The 12,048-nt window shown below is 53.9% G+C and overlaps 1 pseudogene; it reads right to left on the reverse strand.

The window, feature by feature from the left end:
* Positions 1–383: 383 nt before the first annotated feature.
* On the reverse strand, positions 384–1,501 carry LOC102397539 (annotated as a pseudogene).
* Positions 1,502–12,048: the final 10,547 nt, after the last annotated feature.

The raw sequence follows: 12,048 nt of genomic DNA on the forward strand, positions 1-12,048 counted from the left end.
CTTCACTTTCACTTTTCCCTTTCATGCATTGGACAAGGAAATGGCAACCCACTCCAGTGTTCTTGCCTGGAGAATCCCAGGGACGACGCAGCTTGGTGGACTGCCATCTATGGGGTCACAAAGAGTCGGACACGACTGAAGTGACTTAGCTTAGCTTACACACATGCTACGCTGTAAAAATGCAGAGTTAATACCATTGGGAAGAAGGCTGTGTGGGTTGTGGAGATGCTCTTTGAAGATCTACACTATCTCTTGCTCTCCCACATCCCGTTCTACTTTTTGTCCTTCATAGAAGGCCCTTTGCTTTTTTTTTTTAAGCAAAGTTCAGAATGGGTTGCCTTGAAACACTGACCCTCCTTCCCCTCCACCGGGATGGGTGTGCAGCTTTGAAGCCCTTGGGCTGCTGTAGGGCACAGAAACTATCCTGGCTCTTCAAAGGACATCTTCTCGAGCCACCTTTATGGTGTCAAGACAAGGAGAACTCCTTCTTTCCCCACTTGAAACCCACAGTCAGATGTGACAGGGGCTGGTATTCAAGAAAGTTAATTCTTACCATCTTCTTTGTCATCATCCTCTGAGGGGTAAGAATGCCACGTCGGCCTTTCCTCATAGAAGGATATGACAGCCTGCGGGCACTTGACATTGGCTTCCTTGGCAGGGGCCAGATCAGCCTCATCAGAGTTCTTCCATTTCATTAGGAACATGAGTTCTCCACTGGAGTCCATAGCTCCAATAATCCGCTCTGGTTTCAAACCCCGGGCAAAGCCTCGTGGCTTTTCTGACTATTCTTTCTTCTTCTTTGGTTTGCTCTCCTCCTCCTTATCTTCCGAATCAGAATCAGCTTTACGCTTGCCTCCCTCTGATTTATCTGTCTCGTGTGCTGTTTTCTGTGACTGCAGAAACTCAGCAATGAGGTCAGGGCAATCCAGGTTCTCTTCTGGATCCCGTGTGTTATCCTCATCTGAGAACCCCTTCCACTTTAGGAGATACTCCACTTTGCCCTTTACCACTCGACGGTCTAGAACTGTTTCCACCACATATTCTTCCTCTTCTTCTAGCACCTCCTCCACTTTCTTCTTGATTTGTTTTTCCCCATAGTGCTCGCCAGCTTTCTGGTATAAAGGATGACGCTGCTCGGGTCTTGCAGTCATCAGCCCTCCCTACGCTGGTTCAAGCGCCCAGGCTGTCCCGTCTGTCCTCTTCCCAATTTACTGTGTTTCCTCTCCAGCCCAATCCCCCAGCCATGCACCCAGCCCACGTAGCATCGTCTTGGTCTACTCAGGCTGAAGGGCGACACACAAATGCTGAATATAGTTTCTTGTGCTATAGTAGGACCTTGTTGTTTATCCAAACTATATACAGTAGTTTGCATCTGCTAACCCCAGACTCCCAATTCATCCCTCCCTTGTCCCCCTTGTCTCTTCTCTATGTTTCTGTTTCATAGATAAGTTCATTTGTATCATATTTTAGAGTCCACATATAAGTGATATCATATGGTGTTTCTCTGTCTGACTTACTTCACTCAGTATGATAATCTCTAGGTCCATCCATGTTGCTGCAAATGGCATTATTTCCTTCTTTTTTATGGCCAAGTAGTATTCCATTGTACGTATATGTACTGTATCTTCTTTATCCATTCATGTGTTGGTGGACACTTAGGTTGTTTAGTCACTTGGGGTTTTATGGCCCTCGGGATTCTGCTCAGCTCAGGGCCGAGAATGACTGCTTTCAGTTCAGCAGGCAAGCTGGGAACGTTGGTTCACGTGCCGCCATGTGTCGGGGCTGCTGTGAGGAAAAAGGCCTGGTTGGGTTCTGTTCTCTGCAGGGATGCTGGTTTGGAGCAGGGCTTTGAGCCCGCAGGCCTTTCCCGGAGCTGGGCCAGGTGAACCTTTATCGTGAAGGACGAGTGAGTCAGTTACGGCCACACAGCATCGTGACCCGGCCTCTGATCAGTTCCCAGGAGGAGGAATTAGAAAGTGGTCTTTGGGTTGTTAGTTCTTCAAAATGAGAACATCTCTGGCTAAAAAAGAAGCCCAGTCCTCCTGACACTGGAAGCAGACTGCCTGTCCCAGGTCTTCAGGAGGGAAGGGACCACAACCTGGGTTCATATCCCTGCTCCACACTTAGCAGCTGCGCCCCCTACTCAGTGACTCAGCGTCTCTGATTCATGGCTTCCTACCCTGCACAGTGGGGATGGAAGCAGTACGCGCCAAGCGAGCTTGTTGTGGGGCTGAAGTAACGGCCACATTCTGACAGCCTGACCAGAGTAAATGCTCTGCAAGTGTTAGTGAGTTTTTAATAAATGCTTCATTTAAGTTATAATACTTTATGGTTTCCCAGTCTGGCTGTTACCCAGAAAGTTAGATGTAGAGTAACTATATGATCCAGCAATTCTGTTTATGTACCCAAGAGAAATAAAGAGTTAGGTTCACACAAAAACCTGTACACAAATGTTCGTAGCAGCACTATTCACAGGCTCTAGAAAGTGGAAAAAAACGAAATTTCTATCAGCAGATGTATGGATAAGCCAAACATAGTCTGTCCACAGAATGGAATAGGATCTATTGCCCGTAAAAAGGGACGAAGCACTGACTCTGCCTGCAACGTGGATGAGCCTTGGAAGCATCACGTTCAGGTCAAAAAAAAAGGAGAGGAAATTAATCTCTTAGTCGTGTTGCACTGTTTGCAACCCACAGACTGTAGCCCGCCAGGCCCCTCTGTCCTTGGAATTCTCCAGGCAAGAGTACTGGAGTGGGTAGCCACTCCCTCCTCCAGTGATCTGCCCAACCCAAGGATTGAACCCGGGTCTCCTGCATGGCAAGGCAGATTCTTTACTGTCTGTGCCACCAGGGAAGCCCAATCCAGACACAAAAGACCGCAGCTAGTGTGATGCTATGTATATGAAATGTCCAAAAGGAAATGCAGAGAGACTAAGGGCAGATCAGTAGTTGCCAGGGGTGGAGGGGTTGGAGGTGATGGCTAAGAATCCAGGGTTTCTTTTAGGAGTGGGTGGAATGCTCTAAAAGTCATTGTATTGATGGTTGCATGACTGAATATGCTGAAACCCATGCAACTGTGTGCTTTAGAAGAGTGAATTGTGTGGCCTGCGAGTTATATCCCAGAAGAGCTCCTTAAAAAAGCTATGTTTTCCCCATCAGATGCCCTAAAGCTACTTTTTACTGTTAATGAGGGCAGGGAGGGAAAGAGTGACCTGTGCACGTTTTAATTTTTTCCCGAAAAAGCAAAACAGGTTAGAAACATGAGCTACATTCCATCTGCAAGCAAAGGCTCTGCCCCGGCCGCCCTCAAGGTCAGGCCTCATAACACAGCAAAGCAGGGCAGCCTGCTGAACTGTGGGCTGTTTTTAAAGGCTTCAGGCTTTCCAGCTGCATTTCGTCTGAAAACATCACACAGTCTTTGAGGTGGGTTAAGCCCCTAGGATCTTTGGGGGCTTCAGGCTCAATTATCATCAGAAAATGGCAGCATCTCCAGGCTCAGGGAGCCAGGCTCTGTGTCCACAGCTGTCCTTGCAGCAGCTGCCATGGACGCCTGCCTGGGCCTTATCTCCAGGAGGAAGTCACCCCACCCTGTTCCAAATGCTTGTCCAGAGGGATGGGGCCAAGCAGAGTCCCAAGGGGCGAGGCAGCCCCATATCCCCAACCAGAGAGAAAGTCTTCCGTCCCTGCCCGCCCCAGCCCTGGCGGAGGAGGAGAGCCACTGGGGGATGGATGGGGTTCCCGGCACGTGTGCTTCCCACGGGGACCGAGCAGTTCTGTCCCCAGCCTCATCTCTGGCTGGGACCCGCTTACATGGTGCTGTCACCATTGATGGGTTCAACTTCAAGGGTGGGGGCAGCCCTAAGGTCTCACAACCTGACTTGGCCCCTGAGACACACTTGTCACTTCTCCCCACTCCCTCACACCCCAGGGCCTTTGCACAGGCTGTCATGGGAAGCTTCCACCAGGTCCCAGCCGTGTGCCCTTGGACAGGTCACTCCCTCCTGGGCCTCAGATCCCTGTTGGTTATTTGAGGAGCTTCCTCAGTGACCAGTGGGGATCTGAAGGCCGGGACTCTGGGGCTGAGTCTGTGTTCCGACTGCCTCCAGGGCTGCTCTTTCTGCAGAGTCAGACTGCTCTCTGCCCACTCATCCTTCCAGCATCAGCTCCCCTCCTATCCCTGGGGCCTTCCAGAATGTCCTGGCACTTTTGGGTTCCTGGGCCTATCTGTGAAGGTGTGGGGGCCTTCTTGTCCACGCTGAAAACTCCTGGAGGGCGGGGTGGTCCCCCTAGCAAGTCCCCTCCCCAGCCTGGTCTCACAGGCTCTCTACCAAAGTGTTTAAAGAAGCACAGCTGAGTTTCCAAAATACTTCCTCTTTCAGGATCTCATTGGTCCTCTCCAGCACCTGGACACAGGAAACAGGCTGTTGCTCCATTTTACAGATGAGAAGCTAAGTCTCTGAGCGCTGGGCTCCTGGTCAGCCTGCCCCTCCTCCTCAGTGTTTCTCAGGTTTCCGAGACAGCAGGAGAGAGCCTTGTCACCTCGGGTGAAAGTGGGGCTGTCATGGCTCCTCCGTGGGCTTCTTGAAAGGATGCTGTTTAAGCAGAGCCTCCCGGCCCAGCCAAGGAGAGAGGTCACGTGTCCTTTGGCAAAGAAGAACCTGACCCTCAGGCTGGGCTGTGCTCATGCTTGCTGATTCATCACTCCTGGCCCCTGAGTTCTGTGCCTCCTGCCCAGCCACCAACACACAACGCCAGCTCCGTTTATCTCCCCATCAGGAAAGGGGGCAGTGGCCTTAGGGGACCCTGAGGGCCACCCTTCTGGAAGCAGATGTGAACAGGCTGTTCGGGTTGGCGGGAGGACGTGTTCTCTGCAGGCAGCTCTGGCCACAGACCAGAGTAGTGGAGCCGCAGGAGGCTGTGCCCCGCCAGCCCGGGGTCCAGCCTCCTCCTCTGCCTCCCGGCAAGGTGACCTTGTCGGAACACCGGACCTCTCCACTCATTTCCTTCCTGCCACAGGGGCGAGGGGTGCGTAATGACATGCTTGTTGTGAAGGGTGGCCGTGAGGTCTAGAGGTCGTGGAGGTCAGCTCGTGTTGGGCAAAGCACCTTGTGCATAAGAAACCCTTGGTGAAGATCACATATTTGTGAAAAGATTACTTATTTGTACAATTCATCAGGAATCCTCTAGATAGAGGCCAAGGGAGAGAAAACTGCGCTTTCAGAGTCAAGAGAGGATTGTGGGCCCCTCTGTGGGGGTCAGGGGGCGGCAGGAGCTGTGATCCACGAGGTGCCGTGGGCACTGAGGTGACCGCAGACGCTGGGGCTTGAGAGACGGAGCCCGGCCTGGGGACACAGTGAGGCCAGCCAGTCTTAGGGAACAGGAGCAGAGGGAGGTGGTCTAGAGCCCCTGCAGGGGCCTCTGGACTGGCTGCACTCACGTATTCTCTCAGAAGTTCCCTGGTGGCTGCAGGGTGGAGACTGACGGGAACTTTGAGGACTTGCTGAGCCCCTGGGGCCTGGCTTCATCCGGGTTATTTATGATCGTCATCAGTTAGCAAAAGCTAAGCTGGGCTTGGTGACGATGGCTCCCAAAAGGGGTCTTTTGAGGCCGCTGAAGGTCTGATCTGAGTCAGAGCAGGGTCTGTGAGAGCAGCAAAGAGCCCAGGGCCCTATGGACGCAAACCGGAGGGCCCCGCTGAGCAGCAGGCTATTTCTCCCCGCACAGCCTCCCATGGCTCCTGTTAGCACACTGCGCATACCCAACACCTTAAAACCGCACGCGTGTGTTTTCTTACTGCCCTGGAAGCTGGAAGTCTGAAATGAGTCTTTCAGGCAACAGTCAAGGTGTGGGCAGGGCTGCTCCTTCTGGAGGCCCCAGGGGAGAACTTATTTCCGGGCCTTCTCCAGCTTCTAGAGGCGCCCACGTCCCTTGGCTCACAGCCTGGTCTTCAGTGCTTGTCCCTCCGCCCTCTGTTTGATCCTCATGTCTCCTTTCTCTGATCCTCCTGCTTCTCTCTTGCCAGGACCCTCATGATGACACGGAGCCCATGAGACAAGCCAGGATCCTCTCCCTACCTCCAGGTCCTTAATGACATCTGCAAAGTCCCTTTTGTCGTGTGAAGTCACACAGTCACAGGTTCTGGAGGTTGAAACATGCCCGTCTTTGGCGAGAGGTCACTGTTCCACTGACCACACACTCTGTATCCACATAGTTGGGGTGGCAGCCTCTGCCTAATAAGGCTGTTGGAATATCATTCATATAACTTCGAGTTTTAAAATAACAACTTCTCTTCCTGCAGATGTCACCAGTACTCACCGCCTTTCTTCCTTTAATGATAGAATGCTTCAGTTTTCACTGGGCTTAAGACTGCTCACTCGCCAGCCTACTTTGCAGCTAGAAATGATCGCATGACTATGTCTGGCCACCAGAGTGTGAGCAGACGCATCGCGTGTCCTTATGTGTGCCCTTAAAAAGCACGGGCCTGGGCTGCCTTCGTCTCTCCCCACTTCCCAGTGTCGGGCTTGTGGACACCACGGCAGGGGCTGCAGCAACCACTTTGGATCCAGAGAGAAAAACCATGTGTTGAAGCTTACAAAATCGCCCTGCTAGTAGTCACCTCCCTCTGGATTGTGAGAGAAATAATATCTTGTATTGTTTAAGCAAATGTATTCGGGTGCCTCTCTGTCACAGCAGCGGACCTTGTACCCTGACTCAGGCACATGGGCCTGTGTGTCTGAGAGGCTGCCTTGTTCTTCCCACTGCCGATGACTCCAAGGTCTCTGCCGCCTCTCTCCTAGATCTTCCCGCTGCTGAGCTGGTCGCAGCTGCAGGCAAGAGGATCAAATCCTCCCTGACTCGGGCAGAGGCGAGGCTTTTTCCCAAATGTGCGGGCTTGAAGCCAGTAGCCTCAGCATCACCTGGGAGTTTGGTTGGAAACGCAGAGGCTCTGGCTCTCGTTCAGACCTTGCGCCTCAGATTCTGCATTGAATATGACCCGCAGCTGGGGGTGTGCAGCCACTTGAGAAGCTCTGGTCTTAGCATTCCATGTCTCTGTGCTGAAACCCCTTGCTCTCCGAGTCAGTGGACTTCATGCTGTACCCCAGTCCCTGGGGTTGTCCACGGGCCTAGATGCCTCACCCCTGCTTAAGTAAGGCAAAACCACATTTGGGGGTTTATTTGCTGGGGTTCTGCATAGGCTGATTTTCTGAAGTGGAGAAGTATAGAAGTCCTGGTTCTGGGTCACGCCTCCTCTGATGACCACCTCGCTGGGGCCACACAGGGCATGAGGCAGCAGGGGCAGCACCCCAGGGTGAGCATCAGGAACCCCCACCACCTCTCAGTCATCTAGAGGACTCTCCCCCAGTTTCCTTTGCGGGAGGCAGTCTCCTTGGGTGGAAGTGCCTGGAAACTCGTCTCCAGGTGCACTGAGATCATTCATTCTCCTTCCTGTTGTTTTACGTCGTTTTCATTCATTTATGAGTGGATAAGCGTTCAATAAGTGCCAGGCACTGTTCTGCGATTGGGAACACTGCGCTGATTGCACACAGGCTTCCCTCATGGAGGTTCCAGTTGACTGTGGTTGTGTCTGGGGAAAGATTTCCAGGCAAAGGGAGCAGCCAGTGCAAAGGCACTGAGGTCACTGGTGTTGGGAATGTTTAGGGCAGTGTCATGGCTGGCTGGCATGCTGCAGCTGGTGGATAAGGGAAGGCAGCAGGGAGGAGGTGGGGCGATTAGAGGTTTGTGGGGTGACAGGGCTGGTGGGGCAGATGCTACTGGATGCCCTTGCCCATGTCGCTTCTCAGCTCCCCGGTGTGATGCATGCCAACGGCTTCTTACCTGCCGTGTCCCATCTGAGATTTTCTCTGGCTACAGGAGCAAGCCCAGGGTGCAGCAGGGTTCCCCAGAAGAGCCAGAGAGTAGGCTGACCCACTTGCATCTGGCTGAAAGTCCCAGAGCCCAGAAAGCCCTCAGTCCCAGGCAGACGAGAATGGGTGTCACCTCGTGGAGGAGTTGATGTTTGGGGAGCTGCCCTGAGGCAGGGAAGGACGAGCATGGTGTGGGGAGCCTGGGTCCTGCCCCTCTCGTGGAACAGCCCAGAGGCTCGCCCCTAGTCATGGGTTCCCCAGCAGGCCACCCGCTCGGGACCACTCTCTCCCTCATCTTTCCCCTGCCTGCTCCCTTCTGCACCCCTCACCTGCCTTCCAGGAGCACCTCTGCTATATTCTGTTTGTCCCAAATCCTTGTCTCAGGCTCTCTGCCTGGAGGCCCCAACCTACAGCCCAGGGCAAAGGGGCTAATGAACATGGGGGGAGGAGCCAAGCTACCCCTTTGAGTCCCCCTTGCATGGAATGCTTTTGGAATTTGAGGGGTGTCCCCATCCCAAGGCCTCTCCAGGCCTGTGCTAAGCCTGGCTTTGAGTCAGAGTGGACGTCACAGCTAAGAGGCCGGAATGCAGGTGCCTCCCCAGACACTGAGGTCATCCCAGCTTCCCTGTCCTCACCGCCTCTTCCGCTGACCCTTCACCCACCCCTCCCCAACAGGAGGCAGCCGAGGTCACAGCCGAGAGTGAGCGACCTGTCCTCAGGCCACAGCCGGGGTTGCTGCCGGGAACCCTGGGCTCTCCTTGCCCGGCCGGCCCCACAGTGCTGACCCTGGCTGCCGCCTGCGTGGCTGGAGTTCGGGGCTGCGTGGGGCCGCCGGCCTGCCCTGCCCTTGCCCCCTCTCGCCCTCGCTGGGCACTGCCAATGCTGACCTTGAGTTGCTCTCCTGGCCTCCAGACCTTGGCCTCTCGCTTCCTCTTGCCACGTGGTGCCCAGCTCTGCTGATGAACTTCCCAGGTGGCAGTGGCCCTTCCCTGTGCCCTGACCTGCGAGGGCCTGGGCTGAGCCACAGACATGGCCAGAGTGGACTTCCTAGGCCAACCTGGTAGCCCCGGCTGCCCTGGGCCGAAGCCAGGGGCTTCCTCTTGCATCACATCCCACAGAACAGTGGCTGCTCAGGAGCTGTGCCAGGCGGGGGCCACACTGCCCTTCTGCAGCCCCCTGCCAGGCTGCCCCGGACCCCGGCATGCACACAAAGCCCCCCTCACTCACTTCCAGAAGCCCCTTCCCCCGTGCCTGCTTTCTGTCCTGCCCCCATATCAGCTCATGGGAAGTTCCTTTTCCTCCAGCTAGCTTCACAGCACAGGCTTTAAGAGTCTCTTTCGGTCATGGCATTGAAAGAATGACTCAGTGGTGAGGTTGGCAGACCGCTTTTTTCAAAAGGAGGGTCCCTTTTCTTTCGGATTAAAGGACTGTTTTTTCTGGCTGTGCCGTGCAACATGTGGGATCCTAGTTCCCTGGCCAGGGATTGAACTCGTGTCCTTTGCCTTGGAAGCACCAAGTCTTAACCACTGGATTGCCAGAGAAGTCCCCTAAAGGACTCCTAGATTCAGAAGACCGTCATGCCTTTAGCTGACTGAGCCTTGAACAAACAAAACCCCCAACCTTTCTTGATCTTTACCTGTTTCCTTCATAGTAAGTGACCTCATATCCAAGACCAAAATCCTGACGCTCTCCTTCTTTCTGGAGCCTTTGCAGAATAAGCCCATGTATTAAGCGTAGGGAGAAAAAGTCCTTCACTGTTCGCCACGTTTTCACTTTATAAGAATAATAAGTAATACTGTTTGTAAGTGTTCACAGCGTGCTGTGCTCACAGCCTCCCTGTGAGGTGGTCCAAGTACTCTCCCATTTTATAGATGGGGAGAGCAGGGCTCAGAAAGGCTAAGTCACTTGCCCAGGACACACAGCAGGACTCAAACCTGGATCTTTCCAAGAGCCAGCGGCGCCCTGAGTGCCTCATTCCAGGCTGACTCAAGGTCCCTTCGGGACTCATTTGTCTTACTCTTCTGTTTTTCTGTGGGTTTTGTCTTTCCAAATCAAAAGCGGTTGTTGTTATTGTTCTGATTAAGTTGGGGCCTGGTTGGACCTCCCCAGAGCTGGAGAAGATGCCTTTCCAGGATAAATGGAAACTGTTTACACAATAGTTGTCAGATGCTTTAGCAGGAAATAAATCATATGGGATAACACTGGAAAAGCTGAAATGAATCTGTGTGGGCAGCTGGGTTTAACCCCCAAATTAGTTCCAGTCCTTTTAAAAAACATTTCCCCCTCTCTCTTCATGTTTGTTTGCTTCATTTTTTTCCCCCTTGCATAAATTTTCCAGATCTGGCTTTCAGAGAGGCTGTTGATGAGTCAGACCATTCTGCTTGTCTCAGTGCTAATCAGGGCCACCCTGTCCCCAGTTATCTTCATTCCCACAAAGTCACCACGGTGGGGAGGGGGTGGTGTCCACACGAGTTGGGGGTCGTGGAGGTTGCCCAGCCCTAGACTCCAGGTTTAGGGGTCGTCCCTCGAGAGGCTGCAAGCCATCCCATCAGCCAGAGCCCTTCAAGCCTCTCCACACTGGGGTCCCAGACCAGACCTCACACCCGAAGTGGCAAAGCCCAGGAAAATGCATTTTGATGCACAGTTCTGCTTTTGAGCCCTGCTCTCTTGAAGGAAGCTTAGACTCCTGTACCACAGTTCTGGGAGCACAGCTGGTTCTCTGGAAGATTCAGGATCCCACAGTCCCCACCCCAAACCCAGTCCAGTGGGCAACTCTGCCCACCCAGGGTACAAGCCTCGGAAGGTTTAAGAGCTGAAGAGCTGTGACGAGCGTTCATTCCCCTGCAACTCTCCGTTGCTTCAATGTTGACAAGAAGCTTCTGCTTGTATCTACTTCCTTTTCCCTCAAAACATCAAAAATATAAGCAGAGGTAGGAGCTCTGTCATCCACGTGTCACTGAATGCATTTATAACAGGAGAAACAATGGAAAAACCATTTCTCGGGTTTCTAGTGATCCATCCGGTTATACAGCGAGTCCTTGCCTGAGTTTCCACCATGCACAAGGCACAGACAGCCGTGAGCAGCCAGACACACCCTACCCACCTGGGCTGGCAACCGGGAGACAGACCCTGAGATTTATTGTTTAATGGGCTGTGTGAGAGCTTATAGTGGGAGGCAGGCAGTGTTTCTGTGAGCTCTGAGGGGTGCGGGGAACATCCAGACAAAGGCCAAGCACAGGGAAGCGCCCCCTGCCTCCTGTGTGAGGAAATGAAGCCCGAGATGAGGCCTGGTGCACCATGTGGAAGGTCCTGAACCAGCTGCCCGCCTGTCCTCAGAGTGCCCAAGCAAAAGCTGCCTTCTCAGCTGGCCCTTGGCCACTGAGCATGGCATTTCTGCCACACCCTGGCCCCTGTCCCTGCTCCTGTAGGGACATGCTGTCTTCTGCACCCCCAGACCTGCGTCTGCACCCCGAGGGCAGCATTCCCAATGCCAAGGGCATCAGTGTAGACTGGGAAGTAGGCTGACAGCTTCCAGATGTCTGTGGACCCGGCCTGGCTTCTAGAGGGGCCACTTGGCCTTCTGAGGTTTACAAAGGGCAGGACCAGTTCCCTGCTGACCCTTGTGAGGCAGGGGCCCCTGCCTGGTCGGTGGATCAAGGCAGTCCCCTGGGGTCCTCATGTGGGTCCTCCCAGCGTTTCTGCCCCGATCCAGCTAAGGAAGGCCAAGCACCTGGATTCTGCCCCCAAAGAGAAATGGATGAAGGAAAATTCCACAAGCCCCAGGGAAGGGGCTCATCAGGTTGGTGGAGCTGGGAGGACTCCAGCCATGCCCCTGACGTGAGCATAGCCCCCTGTCACCCTGAGAAGCCCAACCTCCAGGGCCACACCCAGCCCAGACACACTCCCCATCTGATGCCCACTGAGCTGAGAGCAGCCATTCTGATCTCGGGGCTCAGCCCAGAAGGTGGGGTGGGGAAAGCCGGCTCCAGAAAACAGGGCCCACAGCCTGTCTTTCCAGAAAGATGTTAGCAGTCCTCCCACCGACTCACTGGGTGGGAGATGCTCACGTGAGTGGTACCCCACACCTCCACCCTGGGAGGCGCCCAGGCACCACAAACCCAACACACAGATGGCTCATCACTTTTCCTCCCAAAGCTTCCGGGGGCTTTGTGCCCTAGACGCTG

Source organism: Bubalus bubalis, chromosome 18, assembly GCF_019923935.1.
Source record: "Bubalus bubalis isolate 160015118507 breed Murrah chromosome 18, NDDB_SH_1, whole genome shotgun sequence".
NCBI classification, from domain to species: domain Eukaryota; kingdom Metazoa; phylum Chordata; class Mammalia; order Artiodactyla; family Bovidae; genus Bubalus; species Bubalus bubalis.